Source organism: Penaeus chinensis, chromosome 16, assembly GCF_019202785.1.
Source record: "Penaeus chinensis breed Huanghai No. 1 chromosome 16, ASM1920278v2, whole genome shotgun sequence".
Lineage (NCBI taxonomy): Eukaryota > Metazoa > Arthropoda > Malacostraca > Decapoda > Penaeidae > Penaeus > Penaeus chinensis.
The window spans coordinates 19,692,490-19,712,489 of record NC_061834.1 but is presented as its reverse complement, the minus strand read 5'-3'; the positions used below and the strand labels follow the sequence as shown (position 1 = coordinate 19,712,489).

The following is a 20,000-nucleotide window of genomic DNA, read 5'->3' as shown; positions in this document are numbered from 1 at the left end:
TTTGAATAAGTGTGTTTGTATGTTTGCGTCTGTAGACATACAATGATATGATAAATGATAATGACAAAGAAAAAAAAAGGCAGGAAGGAGAGAGAATAGCATAATACAATAGTGCCAACGAATGTGTGCAGTCATTACTCACAAGCACGGATGGCTGACCACACGACCCTGACCTATTGCAAATACGAGTGGCATGTCATTTAAGGTTAAATGGTCGTCGCTCGAAGCCTCTTTGCGGTCTTGTGAGTCAGAACGCCGAGGCAGAGAGTCCTGAGTCAGAGATGGAGATTGTGAGAGGAGAGGAAGGAGAAGAAAAGAGGAGGAGGAGGGGAGGAAAAGGAAGAGAGGAGGAAAAAAGAGGAGAGGGAAGGTGAGTATGGAGATGGTGAAGGAAGACAGGATGCACGAAGAGATAGAGAGGGAGAAAGAAAAAAAAACGATGAATGGGGAAGAGAGGAGAAGGAGGAGGAGAAGTCGAGAGGCTGCAGCGTCTTGGGAAGTGCTGGGAAGGGGGGGGGGGCGTCTGGAGGGTGATCAAGTCGACCTCCGATAAGGCTACACTTGAGACAAGACTCGAGCCACTTATATATAGCTCAGCCTTGACCTCGTAACGGGGGGAGGAGGGTTGCAGAGGATTACCTTGCGCTTCGTCGACGGGTGTGTTTGAATCTTTAATTCAGCCAATTTTTAGTTATTGCGCACAGAAAATATTACTGTGATTGTCTGCTTGTTAATTACAATCATCAGCCCTTAGTGTCAGGTATGCATACATCATTAAAGGCGATTACTGTGCGTAAATCCTGAACATGAACACCAATGATGTGTTGGCGACGAGTCAAAAACCCACACTCTATAAAATATTGGGTTTCACAGCACACCCTTTAACCAATCAGTATGGATTAGGGTAATAAAGAAAATAAAAGCGAAATAGTCGTCGGGCTTACCATCTGCGTTCCTGCTGTGGAATGTGCATGCTAATCCCTCCAAGTCTACATCCATGCTTAAAAAAAGACACGCATGCCGCTACACATATGCCGAGAGTGTAACAACATATCGCATTAGTATGTTCGATGGACAGACAATAGACGAGGGATAAGTATAGATAGGGAGTCCATTATCTTCCATCGCATGATCAAAGAGATAAAACGCGTCCTTTCGTCAGGCAGTCATGCAGTGCCGTAAAGCCATACTGGGATAAAAGAGATCACAAAGCTGTCCCATTATGTTGATGCTGGAAGGGACACGCAGCATATAAATGTGCTATCAAGTATCACATGTTTTATACTGTCTTTGCTTGTGGCCGTCGAGATGGAAGACTCTCCAGGTATCAGTGAAAAAAAAGATAAATAAAAGCTCGGAAGTTTTGTTATTAAATTTCCCCAATAATCAAAGGAGCAGGATTCCAAGGATGCGGTGGCACGGCCTGCATCCTTTCACGAGTGGATAAAGCCCTCATTCTAAGTGGTGTTTGAGATACCAAAGTCCCTCGTAACTATGCACATTCAGATAACGCGGTGACATTAGTCCCTCGTGCGAGAACGCTCACAAAAAATGAACATTCGATCGTCCCTTGATAGACAGGCCCAGAGGGAAGGAGGGGGGAGGGGAGGGGGATCTTGCCTTAATATATATGTGTTAATCTCTTGACTTTTGGAGTGTCTGGACATTTAAAAAAAAAAGAACATCTGTGATGAATAAAACTTTCCGAAAGAAGAGTGTGGGGTGGAGTCCAAAATTCCGATTCATTCAGCGGCCAGGAGATACGAATCACAACGCCAATAATTAGACTTTGCAAAAGAGGAATTAGTAACGATGTACTTTGTTCTTATCGGTTTGACCCATCTTCAAAACGTCATAGAACAAGGTCGCATCCTAACCACAAGTAACCCAATAAACACATGTTGCATACAGACTTCACCTTTTTTCTCTCCTTTGAATGTCGAAATTCTTGTCCAGACACCATACAAAACATTAGTCAATCCCAGCTGATCCCGGCGCAAAAAGAAAGAAAAAAAAACTTTTAAAAGCCATAAACTATGTGGTTGAGATGAAATGTTGGTTTCTTGAAGACTGCCCGCCTCACTTGCTCCGCTAATTAAAGAGTGGGCTGACTAAGACTGGCCTGCAGGTATATATTTTTCAATGAGAAACTAGAGAAGGAGGGGAAAGATAAAAGGGAAGAAGGACAGAGGGGATTGAAAAAGGGAGAGAAAAAAGAAGTTTGGGGGGAGAGAGAGAGACAGAAAGAAAGAAAGAAAGGTGGAAAGAGAGAAAAAAGTACACGTAAAACATCGACTTTCGCTCGACCGAAGAACATGTCCGATCAGATCACTTCGTTGCATCTTGCAGGTCATGTTATCAACGGTCATTTCATTTTAGTGGCACTTTTTATTCGACTTATTTAGAAGTGAGTGGGTGGACGAACACTGCATTTCATAATCAAGAAGTGGTTCGGATTTTGTACATACGAACAGAGAGCAGCATGGTTGTTGAAATTAAATTCTCATTATTGGTCTTTTTTTATTTTCACATTTTGTCCTGTTTTTTTTTTTTTCAATTTTAAAGGATTTTAACATAATAATGGGGTAGTATGGTGGTTATTTTTCAAAGTGAAGAAGACATTGTTGGGGGGTTTGTATATTAGAAGAGACTAGCAAAGTTACTAATATTTTTTTCTCCAGTTTTCACATTTTGACCTTAATATATTTTTTTTCCAATTTTTAAAGTTTGCTAATGAGTTTATTGGTGAAGTGCCAGGGTCATTAAACAGATAATTATTATTCGCATCACCATCGTAATTGGCTCATCCACCAATTAAACTTTTACCCCGACTTTTTTTTCCTCAAAGTCGTGTTAACATGTGCCAAGACCTGAGACGGAACGCGTGATTTGGAAGTGTTTTACGATTAAGCACTTGGTAATTACGATAATTAGGAAATCGCTCGAGACATTACTTTAATTATTATTAATTGTTATTTTTATTGTTTTCCATTTAGTAGTTCTGATTTGGATAGAAGTAGTTGGGTTAAAATTGAATATCGAAAACATAAGGTCGAAAAATGCGTACAGACAGCGTAATGATTGTAAGAGTTGTATCTAAATTACGTTAACCGAACACAGAGAAAAAAACGAACCGAGGATCTATAAAACCTTGATAACATTTCAAACACCACGAAAAAATAATAATAATAGAAAAGAGAAAATACATATATAACAGAAACGCAAATACGCCAGATAGTTTGTGGGACTGTGACGTCACCGAAAGAAACGACTGAATGCGCGCTGGGCCAACGGCGTGCCACATTAGGCGGGCAAATCTGACTCGCATTTGTGATTCCATCAGTAATAAACTTGCGTCGGACACCGCGTGCCTTATTAGGAACTTGCACTTAATTACTTATGATGCAGCTGGTTTGCTCTCGCGGCCCATGAATAAATTGATTAGCCGGACGAATCAACCGTCTCTCGTTCCCCTTCTTCCTCCTCCTCCTCTTCCTCTTCCTCCTCTTCCTCTTCCTCCTCCTCCGCTTTTTCGTTTTTTTTCCGTCTCTCATGCCTCTTTTACATCTCCCATTCTTATTTTCCCTTTTCTCTTCCGCATCTTTTTCCGTTGCTCTCCTTCCTCGTGTTCTCTGCTCCTTCCTCTTCTTCTCTATACCTCTCCTTTCTCTTCTTTTGCTTCTATTCTCCTTCTGATCGTCTTCCCCCTTCTACCTTTTCTTCCACGTATTCCATTCGCAATCACAAAGAGATTATTGTTTCTTTATTACCTCGTTCTGCAACTTTTTTTAAATCCCGCCTTTCGGTCATTATTCTTAACGTTGCATTTGCTGAACGTCAAGCAAGGCTCCAGGAAGAAGAAGAAGAAGAAGAAGCGACACGAGAGGAAACGAAGGAGAAGGAGAGAGAGGGAGAGAAATAAGAAGAGGGAGAAAGAGAGGTAGAAGAAGGAGGAAGAGGAGGAAAATAAGATAAAAAAAGATAAGGAGGAAAGGATGAAGAAAAGGAAAATAAGAGGAACAAAATAAAAAAAGAACTTGAAGAAGTATTGATAATAAAGAAGATTAAAAGAGAAGGAAGAAGAAGAGGAAGAAAAAAAAAAGGATTTTGTCACAGCAATTATTTGTCAGGTTGAGTGACGTGTGTGATGAATCAAGATTTCAGATCAGCCTCTCGTCTCGAATTTTGACCCTTTATGGAATCAATCTCGACCTCTGGCTTTTTGCAGGAGTCATGATGGACACCTATTCTTAACTCTGTTCTTTATTTATCTTGCTGGCCGTCTGTCTGTCTGTATGTCTCTGTCTATCTGTCTTTTGTCTCTGCTTCTCCTTCAGTCTCTCCATCTCACGCTAAGTCTTCCTCTTCCTTACGCTCTTTCTCTTTCTCTTTCTCTTTCTCTCTCTCTTTCTCTATCTCTCTTTCTCTTTCTCTCTCTCTCTTTCTCTCCCTCTCCCTCTCGCTCTCCCTCTCCCTCTCCCTCTCTACTTCTCCATCTTCCTCTCCCTTTCGCTGTCCCTCCCCCCCTCTGTCTCTCTCTCTCTCTCCCTCTCTCTCTCTCCCTCTCTCCCTCTCCCTCTCCCTCTCCCTCTCCCTCTCCCTCTCCCTGTCCCCCTCCCCCTCTACTTCTCCATCTCCTCCCTTTCGCTGTCCCTCGCACCCCCCCCCCCCCCCCCTCTCGTTTTCACCTTTGATTTATCAAGAGAGAGACCGTCGCAGACAGTCACTCTTGCCACTTTATCCCACTAACCCCTATCCCCCTCCTCCCCTCCTTCTCCCATCCTCCTCTTCCTTTCCATTCATCCTTCTTCTCCCCTCCCCTTCCCTGCCTCCCATTCCCCCTCTCCACCCCCCAACCCCCACCCAGAACCAGCTATGATATCGCAAGAACGGCTTTTGCACACACCTGGCAATCTCGCTCCTCTTTACAGAGCCAGTGTTAAGATGACCAAGACACTTTTTGCATATGTCTTTCAATCTATCTGTCTATCTATCTGCATATCTGTCTATCTATCTACTTATTTATACACACACACACACACACACACACACACACACACACACACACACACACACACACACACACACACACATATATATGTGTGTGTATAAATAAATATATATATGCCTATTTGTCTGTCTGTCTGAGAGAGAGAGTGCATTCCAGTTTCTATCAATCATTATCCATCTATATTATCTATATTTCTTATTTTGGAGAAATTCTATCGTGTCCAATAAGCAATTTGCGAAGGTCTAGAAGGGGAGGGACGAACTACCCAGGGGGGGGGGGGGCGTACCAGGCGGGGGAGGGAGGGGGCAACGAACGACTTGCCTCCCCCACTTTGTTAGGTAATTGCATCAAGGGACACCATTATGAGGTCATTTGCCCATTCAAGGAGAAATTGCTTGGTTCGGTCTCACAGCTGGTCGGCCGCCGCAGCTTCTCGTCTGTTTGGTACCCTTCTGTGTGGTACCCTTCATCTTGATACCCTTTTTATTGATACCCTTCAGTTGGGTACCAACTGAAGGGTACCTTTTGTTTGATGCGGTTCTCCTTGGCACCCTTCCGTTTGGTACCCTTTTATTCGGTACGATTCAGTTTGGTACTCATAAGATTTTTCAAAATCAATCTTTTTCTGTGTTATGCCATCCCCCATCCCCCACCTCTCTCTCTCTCTCTCTCTCTCTCTCTCTCTCTCTCTCTCTCTCTCTCTCTCTCTCTCTCTCTCTCTCTCCTCTCTCTCTCTCTCACCCTCCCTCCCTCCCTCCCTCCCTCCCTCCCTCCCTCCCTCCCTCCCTTCCTCACCCTCCCTCCCTTCTGGACCCTCCTGTTTGGTATAGTTATATTTGACACCCTTCTGCTTGGTACCCTTCTATGTCATTCAATTTGGTATCCCTCTGTCTAGTACGTTTCTGTTTGATACCCATGTCTTGAATAACCTTCTGTATGATAAGCTTTTGTCTGGAACACTTATGCTAGGTAACTTCTTTCTTGTACCCTTTTCTTTGGTACTGCTCTGCATGGCATACTCAGTGTAGCATGCCCTGGCAGTGTTGCCCGCCCTTCGCCTTGTTCTGGGCGAGGGAGGCCCTTTTTAAGCTAATGTCAGTGTTTGCTGTCATGTATTAGGGACGAAGGGCCGCTGTATAGCTGTATCGCCTGCAATTATTCATCTCGAGATAAGGATTCATGTTTGGTCTACTGTCGCTCGATATGATAAGGACGCGGGCGACGGATTAATCGCGCGAGGGGGACGCATTAATGGCATGTGAAGCCTCTCCTTGTTCTTCGCGTTCAGTGAGGCTGAAGAAGGAGCGCTCGCGTGCACGATTCGCGCGAGTGATTGGGTTGGTGTGTTGATTGGTCCTTAACGAAGACTGATTAGGCCTTGCATTGGTTGCACATTCATTCGATCAATCTCGTTCAGGCAGGTGTTCGCGCTGGTAGTGTGTTGGGTTATTTTTAGATGTATGATTTTGCTTTTTGTGCGAGGAAGGGAGGAGGAGGAGGAGGAGGAGGAGGAGGAGGAGGAGGAGGAGGAGGAGGAGGAGGAGGAGGAGGAGGAGGAGGAGGAGAAGAACGAGAGGAAGAGGAAGAGGAAAAGGAAAAGGAAGAGGAAGAGGTAGGAGGGAAAGAGACGGAAGGAAAGAGACGGAAGGAAAAGAGAGAGGGGGGAGGCTATAGAGAGACAGAGAGACAGACAGAAAAAGAGAGAGTCAAAGACAGTAACAGCGGAAAGATAGACACAATACACAAACAACAAAGAACAGATGATAACCAAAGAAACAAAGACAAACAAAGAAAAGAGAGAAAAGAAAGGCATCCACCGAGCGAGAGATCAAGAGACGAAACTCAAAGGCGCTCCTTTGGCTAATGCACATCCCAGCCCTGTATCGGCCGCCATGTTGGAGATATACGATACGTTATGCGATGATAGTGACCACGAGCCGCTGCTGTGATGACGGCGACATAATGATGGTGCCGCTAATGGCCCGGTTGTAAAAGCGATGGCTGTAATGGTGGCAATATGTTAGTAGTGTATTGTGATGATGTGGTGACAATAGTGACTTGGTGATATGGTTGGAAGCAGGGTTTTTTTATGAGGCGCGAGTGATCGATGCGATGGCAAGGGAAGATGGTGAATTGTTAAGGATGGTGAATTGTGGTGATAGTGAAGGGATTAGATTTTTTTTTTTTTTTTTTTTTTTTTTAATAGGATAAAGGGGAGTCTCATAGAACGGTGGTGAGAGAAGATGAACAAGAGATGAAGCGACTTAAGTACTTTCACTTGAACCCGCCACACCCCCTGTGTAAGTTTGTGTGCGGTGCCTGAAGTGTGTGTGTGTGTGTGTGTGTGTGTTTGTGTATACGTGTGTACGTTTGTGTGTGTGAGTTGTCCGAGAGAAATTGTAAGCGCGTTTGTGCGTTTACACGTGTGCAGCACAGGTGTGGCGCTGGCTCGGTACAAGTGTTGCCTCGGCCCAGTGTTTGTCGACGCCTCGATCCGTGTCGCGGGTGATTCACAGGAGGGCTTTGTGAGCGGTAACTGGATCACACACGAAGTCCCACAGATACACCTGTGTTGCTGCGGCTTTAATTTGCAACGCGAGTTTCGTCAGGGCATGTTGCATGTGAGTATATTGCATGAGCAATGCTTGTTTATTCGCTTGCACGCGCGCGTGCCTACGGTGCGTTTGTACTATACATACATATTCACATTTATTTTTATATAGACATACGAACATACACACATGTAAATGCAGACACAGGCGGGATACGCAAATGCAGATGCGCAGAAACATCGAATAGATAAACATTACAATATACATATACAAAAGTACACAGACACACACACACACAGACACAGCGATACGCATATGCACGCTTACATACAGATTCATACATAGGGGTACATTTAGTAACGCGCGCGTTCGCGCACACACACACACACACACACACACACACACACACACACACACACACACACACACACACACACACACAATTACGTATTTATACGTACCTATAGACACACAATATCATATACATCCATCCTACACAGACACATGCATTAACAAACATACACAAGGATATGCATTTACATTCATACACAGCGATACAAACATGCATACAGCGAGTTTTAAAAGCCGTTGAACTTTGCAGCAGCTGTTCATTTCACTATTTATAGTGTTGACACAACTCCGAACTAATCTGGACAATGCAATTTATTTCCGTCCCATTGCAGTTTCTTTAACTTTTTATTTTTCAAAAGTGTAATTCATGAAAATATAGCTCGTGTAATAGGCAGCAGATTCACAACAAGAAATTGTATTTTTATGGTTACTAAGATTACGCGCCTAAAAGTTTAGGTTAAGAATTTGTCTAACATTAAGAACTAGTTTTTCCTCTTCTAAGATATAATGTTTTAACCAGTCATATATATCTATATATCTATATCTATATCTATATATATATATATATATCTATATCTATATCTACAAACATATACATATATATGCGTATACATTTAGATAGATAGATGAATATAGATGTGTGTGTGTGTGTATGTGTGTGTGTGTGTGTGTGTGTGTGTGTGTGTGTGTGTGTGTGTGTGTGTGTGTGTGTGTGTGTGTGTGTATGTGTGGATGAGTATGTGGGTGTGTGTGTGGGTGTGTGTGTGTGTGTGTGTGTGTGTGTGTGTGTGTGTGTGTGTGTGTGTGTGTGTGTGTGTGTGTGTGTGTGTGCTTAAAAGTGACATGGTGAAAATGGATGTCATAAGGGACCTGTTACACACACACACAAACACACACACACACACACACACACACACACACACACACACACACACACACACACACACACACACACACACACACACATATATATATATAGATAGATAGATAGAAAGAGGGATGGTTATATATATATATATATATATATATATACATATATATACATAAACATCTACATGTATACATATGCATATACATATACATATACTATCCTGTATAACAAGCACTGTAGCAGGAATTATATTCGTCAATTTGTGTGGATATCAATCACAATTTTCGTGTGGATTTGTGTATGCAAGTGGGCGCAGTATACATCAGGCGTGTATAATGAATATTTCTTGGACTGTTAAGAGGTCGTTTTTTGCGAAGGTGATTGACAAACAGGTATCGATTGGAGGCAGGTGAGAGAAGAATGATAATTGATAGGAACAGGAAAAATAAAGAAAAACGGAAAAAAAGGGTAAGCGAGAAAGCTTTTTAGGAAAAGGTCTTGAGAGACGGCATAATTAATTAACAACGAAATATCGATCAATCATATATAAAGAAAAGAAACAAAAGAAAAAAATAGCAGAATGAGACGGAGAGAAGAGTGGAGAGGGGGTACGGGGGAAGGGGGAGGCGACAGGTGGCACAAGGGGGGGTGGGGTAGGGAGGTGGCTCGGGGCACCTGCTCTCGCCGCGACCATCTGTTGCTCGAGTTTATTGCATGGCGCAGTGACGTGGCGCTCGCTGCCTGCCTTCGTCTGCATGACCTTGGCGATGTAGGCGTGTTTTCTGGACGCAAGTGGACGCGACTTCTAGACACTGGGATGCTGTTATCTCTTGTGATACTTTAATTAATTTATTTGTTTCAAGTAGTATTTCTATTTTTTTTATCATGATTATTATATATATACCTGTGGTTCTCTCATTATTTCCTTGGACATTTTTTGTGATTTTGTTACCGCTGCGTATGTATTTTAAAATGTATAATATATTTGTCTTGTTGTTTTTGCATTCGTTGATTTATTTATCTGTCCACGCCCGCAACATATTAATAAGGTGTAGTGTAACAGATAATAAAAGCGATGATGTTTTGTTCTAAGAAAGAACGAACGTAAGAACATGAAGCCTTGGTGTTTTCCATGAAGCATTTAATGAAAATAGGAAAAGAACTTGCTGGTTTTTCGTGCACATTCCCGGTTCTCCTCAGTTAAGCTGCTAATTGGTCTGCAAAATTGGGAACGGACGCGAAAAGTGAGTAATTATGAAGTAAGGGTGATTCTCTGCAAAGAACTTGGCGGTTGATTTGTGTGGATGAAGAATGGGCAAAGGGAGAAGAGAGAGAGAGAAAGAGAGAGACAGAGACAGACAGACAGACAAAGACTGACAGGTAGGCATAGACAGACAGACATAGACAAGGATAAGAGACAGAAAGAGACACAAGAGGATAGAGAGAGAGTAAAAGTAGACATATATTTATATTTATATACTTCATATATATATATGTGTGTGTGTGTGTGTGTGTGTGTGTGTGTGTGTGTGTGTGTGTGTGTTTGTGTTTGTGTTTGTGTATGTGTGTGTGTGGACACATATATGTAAATATATAAAGAGAGAGAGAGAGAGAGAGAGAGAGAGAGAGAGAGAGAGAGAGAGAGAGAGAGAGAGAGAGAGAGAGAGAGAGAGAGCGATAATGTATGCAAGATGCAAAAGTGAGAATCGGCGAGCCCGCCCCGCCAACGACCCGACCCGCTCCGGCAGCCGACCGCATTGTTGCCGACTTGCCTGTCCACCTGTCAGCCTTGCTTCGAATCTCTCACTCTCTAAGGCTTCGGAGAGAGATTTCGAAGCCCGCCATCATCTGCATCGAAGCTAACGCGAGGTATCCCGCGCTCGGCACTGCGCTTCGAGGCAACTGAAGCAAATAGCGACGCGGTTCGACATTTCATGATTCGGTTCGCGTTCGGAGCCGCTCTGGGGACTGCTGATTCGCTCGACTCGTAGCAATGCTTATGCCGCCTATTTTATCGGCATGTTCTTTCCCCGTTTCCCCCTCCCAAACACGTTTTGTGTGTGTATTTAGACGGACGATAAACGAAAGAGAAAACATTATGAATAGAATTAATAAAAGACACGAAAAGGAACGTCAATCACAGCGAAGAATAAAAGAAGGGAAAAAGTAACTCGGTCAGAGTGTACCGTATGACGAAAGACTTGAAGAAAGTAAAAGGACTCGACACCACCACCTTCTGCCCTAACCCCCCCCTCCCCCTCTACCCTCTAGCCTCTTCACCCCCTCCCACCCCCTCCCCCCTTCCACGAGCCACCGAGACGCCGCTCTCTGGCAGCTCGAAAGGAACAAAAACTAGCCCGATGGATCCCACCCCCTCTCTCCTTCTCCCCTTCTCTCTCCTTCTCATTCTTCGCCTCCTCCCTTTCCCTCTTTCTTTCCATTCCCTCTTTCTCTCCGTTCCTTTGCATCTCCTTCTCTATCTCCCATTAGATTTATCTTCCTTCTTATTTCACCTTTATCTTCCTCTCGTTTCACCTCTCGTTCTTTTTCCATATCTTCCCCTCCCATCTCTGTCTTTATTAGCTCTTCCTCTCCCTTTCCTCCTCTTTCTCCGTTTCCTTTTCCAATCATCTTCTAAAATTCATCTTCCTATCCTTCCTTTCTCTCTCTCTATCCGTTTACGCCCTTCTCTTTCTCTCGATTCCCTCTTCCTCTCCTACTTCCTTCCCTCCTTTCTCACTTTGATAGCTACTCTCTTCTTCCTCTTCTTCCTCTCCCGTCTTTCCAGCTCGTCGTTTGGAAACTTGAACTTCTTTTAACTTCTCTTTTAATTTACTACAAAGTGCTTTAGTGTGTATGACTAGAATATCTTGGCAACCCTGCTTTCCATTCTTATCATTCTCCTCTCTCGATTCTTCCCTCTGCCTTCCTTCCGTCTTCCTCCTTCCTTTTTCGGTTATATCACTTTCTTCTCCTCATCCTTCCTTCTCCGGCCCTCCCTCCTTTATTTTTACCTCTTCTTTCGTCATCCTTCCTTATTCTCCGCCTTCCTCAACCCCCCCTCCTCCTCCTCCTCCTCCTCCTCCTCCTCCTCCTCCTCTTCCTCCTCCTCCTCCTCTTCCTCCTCCTCCTCCTCCTCCTCCTCCTCCTCCTCCTCCTCCTCCTCCTCCTCCTCCACCTCCACTTTCTCCTACTCTTCCTTCCACCCTCCCATTCTCCCATCTCTTCCTCCCCCCACCCCATCGAGCTTGCAGGTGAGCCTAACGACCTTGGAGCTAAGATCCCTGTTACAATTAGCAGGTGCTAGCGACCCCTGGCATGCAGGTGCGTCCGTGAGTGTGTTCTCTCGACGCACGTACACACCTGCCGTTGGGTTGTTTCGCCTCGTGAGAACTGAGTCACTCTTTGGGTGTAGTTAAGATTGGCTGGTGGGGAGAGTGGCTCGCGTGGAAGGGAAATCAATTTTTACACTTTAGATTCGAGCGAATGGTTTGTTATGATAGGGTTATTTAGATACGCATGCGCTGTCAAGTAGCCACGAGGATGTTCGCCCACGTTCAGATTCACAACTCGCTTACGCGTGTTAAAACGCATACGCCCACATGTACACAAGTCCGCCCACACGCACGTACTCACAGAAGTATTCATGCATATATGTGCATAGGCACAACATATACATATGAATATACACACGCTCATCCACACACACACACACACACACACACACACACACACACATACACACACACACATACACACACACACACACACACACACACACACACACACACACACACACACACACACACACACACACACACACACACACACACACACACACACAAACACACATACACACACACACACACACACACACACACACACACACACACACACACACACACACACACACACACACACACACACAATGTACACACACACACACACAATGTACACACACAGACCCATTGATAATACCACCCGTTGTTCCTCTGGAGTCCTCTAACGATAAAGTTCTCCATCATAATCTCATCTCATATTCCTGCTCATAAACACAGACAGCAGAGTCCGTGAGTGTAAATAACGTATGTTTTCCTTCCCGATATTTTTTAATAGTTCCCCCTGACTCTCGGTTTTTGTTCGTTTTTCTTCCTCTCTTTGGTATTTGTTAATCTCTCTCTTGCATCTCCTTCTCTCTTTTTTTTTTCTTTGTCTTTATCTCCCTTAAGAGGATTACTGTTGCCATGTATCTCTTTTTCTTCTTCTTCGTAATAAGAAGACGCCGTATTGAAAATCAAAAGAAGCAAAGAGCAGACTAGATACAATGCATATTCATGCGTCGCTAGAAAATTAAACCGATTCATTACTCACCGATAATATTTCGGGAATAAATAATTAAATAAACAAAATTGCTTTACCGCAAAATCTCACAGATTACGAAATGTTTATCAAATGAAATGAAATGAAATCACTTAACCACTAAGCTCCAACTATTAAGCAAAGGTTATAAAAATCATCAGCGGTTACGAATGTCAAATACAAAAAATAGAGTAGTTTTCCCGTAAATCGTCACCGTTTTCATTCTCGTCGGCTCTTGGTGTGAGGACGCAGCTGCTCTTCCCGAAAGCGGTGCGTGTGTGGGCGTCCTGTGGTTGAGTGCAGGACGCAGTTAAAGGTACAGTGATAAGGGACACCAGACGCAGACAAAGATAAGAATAAAAAAAAAATAATTAGATTAGAATAAGTCACAGCGATAACAAACTAGACAATGGGAGAGCAGATATAAGGACGTGGTCAGGTTTCAGAGACGAAAATGGGTATACTTTGAATTCATGAAGGAATTTAGCATACACGAAAAAAAGTTGTGTAGATATTGCGATGAAGCAGCGAGGAAAAGAGTGGGGTTTGGCTACCGGATTCGGAGAAGAAGCATTTAGTGAAACAGAGTGCGTGGGATGACACCAGATTAAACAGTGGTGACCTCAGAGTTTAAAAGAAATAGGAGGAAAAGAGCTGTGTGTCTACGATTGCGTATTCCTACTTGCAAGCGAGCGGGCCTTTTGTTTTCTCTACGTGTACCGATCTAAGACCTCCCATCTTAAAATTTTCAAAGCCTAGCAACATGAAATCGTACTTCCCGCCCTCAACGTTAAAGCTCCCTCTCCTCCCTCCTCTTCTCCCCGCCTTCCCCTCTGCCCCCATGGCCTCTCCTGTCCGCCCTTCCTTCACCCAGTCTCCGTCCATCCCTCCTCTCCCTCCTTCATTCCCCCTTCCCCTATCCTCTCCTTCTTACCCCCCCCCCCCCCAGTCACCCTTTCCTCTCCCTCCATTCTTCCCCCGCCCCCTTTCCTCTCCCTCCATTCTTCCCCCGCCCCCTTTCCTCTGCCTCCCCCCCCCTTTCCTCTGCCCCCCCCCCACCCCGTCCCCCTCTCCCTTCCTTCCTTGCTCTTGTCCCCCTTCCTCCCCCACATCCCCCCCTCCTCTCCTTCCTTTCTTCCCCCTGTCCCCCTCCTTCCCTCTACCCCCGCTGCTACCAGGAGGACCAGACAGCCGCAAGACAACACAGACTCTCGCAGACGCACTCATTCAAACGATGACTCAAACCGGACTTGACTCACAGCGCCCTCGAGACTCGTAGACAGCTTGTCATAGACCATTTCCCAAAGCCCAAGGTCAAGGTCAGGTCATGGCAGGGTATTTTGGCGATGAATACGACGACTCTGGAATTGATATGACTCACACGCGGCGATTGAATTTTATTTGTGTCAACACTAGGAGATGGGCTGTAAAGGGTCTGTGTTTGTGTTCGTTTGTTCAAGAGGATGGAGCTCCTATTTGGTGGCTGCGTCTTTGTTTGTTTAAAGGAGGCTCTGTCTCTCACGATGCTAATTTGTAAGTGTGTGTGTGTGTGTGTGTGTGTGTGTGTGTGTGTGTGTGTGTGTGTGTGTCTCTGTGAGTGTTTGTGTGTGAATGAGGGAGAGAGAGAGAGAGAGAGTGAGGAAAGAGAAAGAAAATAGCGAGAAAACAGAAACGTCACACAGTGATCCAGAAAAAAGAAGAGAAGAAAAACACGAAGAGTGAATTGTAGTAAAAGCTCTATTGATAGAATGATTAGAAGTAAAATAAGGAAAGAGAGCAAGATAGATACCTAGCTATACAGACAGAGAGATAGATGCTTAGATAGGGAGATAGACAGACAAGTAGAAAGGAAAAAGACATAGAAGCAGACAGACAGGCTAGCAGACAGACAGACAAGTACAGACTCACCTAGAGAGAAAGAAACACTGAAAATAGAAACACTTCAAACCGAAATCAAGATCTACGTTATATCCCTCGCTCCATCTCCGGCCAAAGATGACGTCACGCGATGCTGGTGTTCTGAACCCATTATTAGAACCCACATGAGAGAGGGGTGGGGACAGGGGTCGAGGGTGGGGACAGGGGGCATAGGGGAAACGGGGTATGGGGGAACGAGGGAAGAGGGGAAAGAGCAAGAGGAGGGGGGGGGGGAAGGGAAGGACGAAGGAAAGGGGAAGTGCTAAGAGGAAAAGGAGGGAAGGGCGATGAGGTACATGGAGAGGGGAGGTGAGGGGGGGGGGGAGAAGAGGAGATGGAAGGGATATGAGGGATGGAGGGGAGGGACAGGAAAGGGAGGAGGGAAGGGGTAATGGCAGACGGAGATGAAGGCAAAGGGAAAGGGTAAAAAGGAAGGGAGAAAAGGTAAAATTAGGAGGGAAAGGGAATTGGAAAGAGTAAGGGCAAAAGAAGGAGGGGGAAGGGACTATAGAAAGAAAGAATAAAGATAAGGGTATGGAAGAAAATGGAGTGGGGGGAGGAGGAGGAGGAGGAGGAGGAGGAGGAGGAGGAGAGGGAAGGGGTATAGGTAATTATACCGTGTTTCTCTTCCGCCTTAACTGTTAAGTGACCATTAAAACCGAGGATTCATTATACCGCGGGCAGGTGTCTGGATATGGTTGTGATACAATTAGAGTGATGTATGGTGTTCGTCGCGTGAGTATGCTGATGATTATGGTTCCCAAAGAGATTAGGTTACGAAGGGGAATTTTATAAGATAAGGAAGAAATGGAATCGTGTAATGTACTCTTCCCTATTTGCAGTTGCATTAGTTCGTGAAAGCTGAGATAGACTCTTATGGTTATGTTGGCGTTGAAATAAGTTGACGGAGATGGACGGGATTGGTTGATTCGGGCGAGGGAGACTTGATTTTGTTCCTTCATTGTTGATTACTTTTCTTATTTCATTCCTTAATGCGTCCCCTTTCTTTCCTATTTCTCCTTCTCCTTCTATTCTCCCCTTTCCTTTTCTGTTTATCTGGTCTTTTCTTTATCGTTCTGACTTTGTCCGTTTTTATTTGTTTTATAGATTCTGTCTCTTTCTCAATTAATTTGCGTCCCATTCTTATTTATTTCTCTCTCTCTCTCTCTCTCTCTCTCTCTCTCTCTCTCTCTCTCTCTCTCTCTCTCTCTCTCTCTCTCTCTCTCTCTCTCTCTCTCTCTCTCTTTCTCTCCCTCTCTCTCCCTCTCCCTCTCTCTCTCTCTCTCTCTCTCTCTCTCTCTCTCTCTCTCTCTCTCTCTCTCTCTCTCTCTCTCTCTCTCTCTCTCTCTCTCTCTCTTCTCTCTCTCTCTCTCTCTCTCTCTCTCTCTCTCTCTCTCTCTCTCTCTCTCTCTCTCTCTCTCTCTCTCTCTCTCTCTCTCTCTCTCTCTTCTCTCTCTCTCTCTCTCTCTCTCTCTCTCTCTCTCTCTCTCTCTCTCTCTCTCTCTCTCTCTCTCTCTCTCTCTCTCTCTCTCTCTCTCTCTCTCTCTCTCTCTCTTTCTCTCTCTCCCTCTCCCTCTCCCTCTCCCATGTCTCTCTTCTAAAACGAATATTCCATTCATCCATCACTCGCTGCGCATCTTCACCCAAACATCTCATTTCTTCAAGACGTTTATGGTAAGGTTAATAAACTCCACTTCCTTACTGCACACTCGCTGCGAAACTGTTTTAAGACGTCGATTATTGTTGCCTGTGTGATTCTTTGTTGCTTGCTCTCGCTTTGTTTGATTTTTTAATTCGTTTCTTTTGAATGTTCTTGTTCTTTTTGTTATTCTCTCCGTTTCTTTCTGTCTTTTTGTGTATCCCTGTCTGTTCGTTTGTCTGTCTCTCCTTCCCTTTGCATCTCGCTCTCCTTGTCTCCCTTCTTCTTCTTCTCTCCTATCTCCTCTTTCCTTTCCTCTCTTCGTTTCTCGTTTCATCCCTCTTCTCTCCTCTTACCTACTATCCTATCCTCTATATTATACTCTCTCTCTCTCTCTCTCTCTCTCTCTCTCTCTCTCTCTCTCTCTCTCTCTCTCTATCTCTATCTCTATCTCTATCTCTATTTCTCTCTCTCTCTCTCTCTCTCTCTCTCTCTCTCTCTCTCTCTCTCTCTCTCTCTCTCTCTCTCTCTCTCTCTATCTCTCTCTCTCTCTATCTATCTATCTATCTATCTCTATCTCTATCTCTATCTCTATTCTCTCTCTCTCTCTCTCTCTCTCTCTCTCTCTCTCTCTCTCTCTCTCTCTCTCTCTCTCTCTCTCTCTCTCTCTCTCTCTCTCTCTCTCGTTATTTATCTATTTATTTCTCTCCTTCTCTCCTTCACTCCACCCTCCCTCATTCTCTCCCTCAATCTCCCTATACCTCTCCATCTCCATCAGCCCCCATCTCTCCTCCCCTCTTTTCCTCTCCCTGACTCCCTCCCTCCATCTCCCTTCCTCCCCTCCCTCTCTCCCTCCCTGCTTCCTCTTTCTTCCTCCCTCCCTCCTTCCCTCCTCCCTCCCTCCTTCCCTCCTCCCTCCCTCCCTCCTCCCTCCCTCCTTCCCTCCTCCCTTCCTCCCTTCCTCCCTCCCTCCCTCCCTCCCTCCCTCCCTCCCTCCCTCCCTCCCTCTGTCTTTTCATCCCTCCTTCTCTCCCTCCCTCCCTCCCTCTCTCTCAAACACACACACACATGAAATGGCTACACGACCGCCATCAGTTCCGTGCGAGCAATTAGCGAGTGGAGGAGGGCGGCAGGTGAGGTGAACAGGCCAATAAAAGGGTCTGTGTTTACTCACTCTCGTAAGTTGCCGATTCATGGTGCGTTTAATATCACGGGGGGAAGGGGGAAGGCTAACGAAAGGGAGAGAGAGAGGGAGGGAGGGAGCGAAGGAAGAAGAACGATGGAGGGAGAGGGATGGAGAGGAAGAGGAATACAGAGAAACACAGAGACAGAGAGACAGAGAACAAAACCGAAAATACAGGGTAGACGATGCATGCTAAAATGTGAATGAAAGAGAGTGATTGCTCACGACTGGTAACATCCTTTCATCCACTTTTTAATGGTGTGATGGAGGAACATCAACAAATTAAACCAAACTGCTTCAGGCGAACTCTTAAATGCAATGTTTACAGACAGCTGTGCGTTTCAGAGCGAGAGGGAAGGGGGTAGAAAGTGATAGGTAGTTGTATACACTAAATAGAAAAAGAATGAGACACACAGACAGACGGACAGACAGACGGACGGATGGACGGACGGACGGACGGACGGACGGACGGACGGACGGACAGACGGACGGACGGAGAAAGAACAGAGGGCGACAGAGCTGTCAGGGAGTGCATGGGGTAACATACAGCACTTACCCCCCCCCCCCCCCTCCGCCACCAACCTGAAGACGGTCTTAAAACCCACTTCTGTCACATTCTGCACACGCGACATCTCCGCGCCATCTCTCTCTCATTAGCGCTGCGGAGGAAAAGAAAATAAGCACTACATGATGTAAACAAAAACGTGGCACATAAAGACCTTTTTAGATATGAATGTTCTTTTCATATTTATCGTATAGCGTATGGTATAAGGGGTCTTGTTCCTCTTTGTTGAGGCTTCATGATTTTTCATAAACTGTTTTTATTTTCCATTTATTTATTTACTTCTCTTATTTAATCCTTAATCTTTAATTCATTTATTTATTTTGCTTGATTTTGGTGTAAGTGCTTCCACCTCCAGCGCTTTACTCCCACGATTTCTTACGTCACAGGCTTGAGGGAGTTAGTGCCACTGATGACCTATGACCTCCGGCCAGGGTCGCGCCCATGGGTCAGCTGAGCGAGTGAGCGTGGGCTGGTGACACAGAAACCCATGTCACCGTCGCCATTACCGTTGTCTGCTTTTGGGATCTCAGTGTGCACACGCTCACAGGGAAAGAATGTGGCCTGCTTTGCATGGCTTGTATGTGAGTGAGGGACGGTGTATGTGTGTGGTAGAGAGAGAGAGAGAGAAAGAGAGAGTGAGAGAGAGAGAGAGAGAGAAGGAGAGAGAGAGAGAGAAGGGGAGAGAGAGAGAGAAGGGGAGAGAGAGAGAGAAGGGGAGAGAGAGAGAGAGAGAGAGAGAGAGAGAGAGAGAGAGAGAGAGAGAGAGAGAGAGAGAGAGAGAGAGAGAGAGAGAGAGAGAGAGAGAGAGAGAAGGAAAGAGAGAGAGAGAGAGAGAGAGAAGGAAAGAGAGAGAGAGAGAAAGAGAGAAAGAGAGAAAGAGAGAAAGAGAGAGAGAGAGAGATAGAGAGATAGAGAGATAGAGAGATAGAGTGATAGAGAGATAGAGAGATAGAGAGATAGAGAGATAGAGAGATAGAGAGACAGAGAGAGAGAAGGAGATAGAGAGAGAGAGAGAGAAGGAGATAGAGAGAGAGAGAGAAGGAGATAGAGAGAGAGAGAAGGAGATAGAGAGAGAGAGAGAGAAGGAGATAGAGAGAGAGAGAGAAGGAGATAAGAGAGAGAAGGAGATAGAGAGAGAGAGAGAAGGAGATAGAGAGAGAGAGAAGGAGATAGAGAGAGAGAGAAGGAGATAGAGAGAGAGAAGGAGATAGAGAGAGAGAAGGAGATAGAGAGAGAAGGAGATAGAGAGAGAGGAGATAGAGAGAGAGAAGGAGAGAGAGAGAGAGAAGGAGAGAGAGAGAGAAAAGGAGATATAGAGAGAGAAGGAGATAGAGAGAGAGAAGGAGATAGATAGAGAGAAGGAGAGAGAGAGAGAGAAGGAGAGAGAGAGAGAGAATGAGAGAGAGAGAGAAGGAGAGAGAGAGAGAGAGAGAGAGAGAGAGAGAGAGAAGAGACGAGAGAACGAGAGATAGAGAGAGAAGGAGAAGGAGAGCGAGAAGAGAAGGAGAGAGAGAGAGAAGGAGAAGAGAGAGAGAAGGAGAGAGAGAGAGAG

At 45.0% G+C, this 20,000-nt stretch overlaps 1 protein-coding gene across 3 annotated transcripts in view; it reads left to right on the top strand.

Moving 5' to 3' along the window:
* Positions 1–20,000, top strand: part of LOC125033384 (cytospin-A-like) — a 362,699-nt gene that overhangs the window by 56,541 nt on the left and 286,158 nt on the right. Inside the window, exon 1 of one of the 3 annotated variants that reach the window (XM_047624846.1) lies at positions 7,530–7,632. The exons of the other annotated variants lie outside the window; for them this stretch is intronic. The gene's annotated coding sequence lies outside the window, so the exon portion shown is untranslated. Of the gene's footprint in view, positions 1–7,529; positions 7,633–20,000 lie in introns of those variants that run through there. 3 annotated transcript variants of the gene reach the window in all.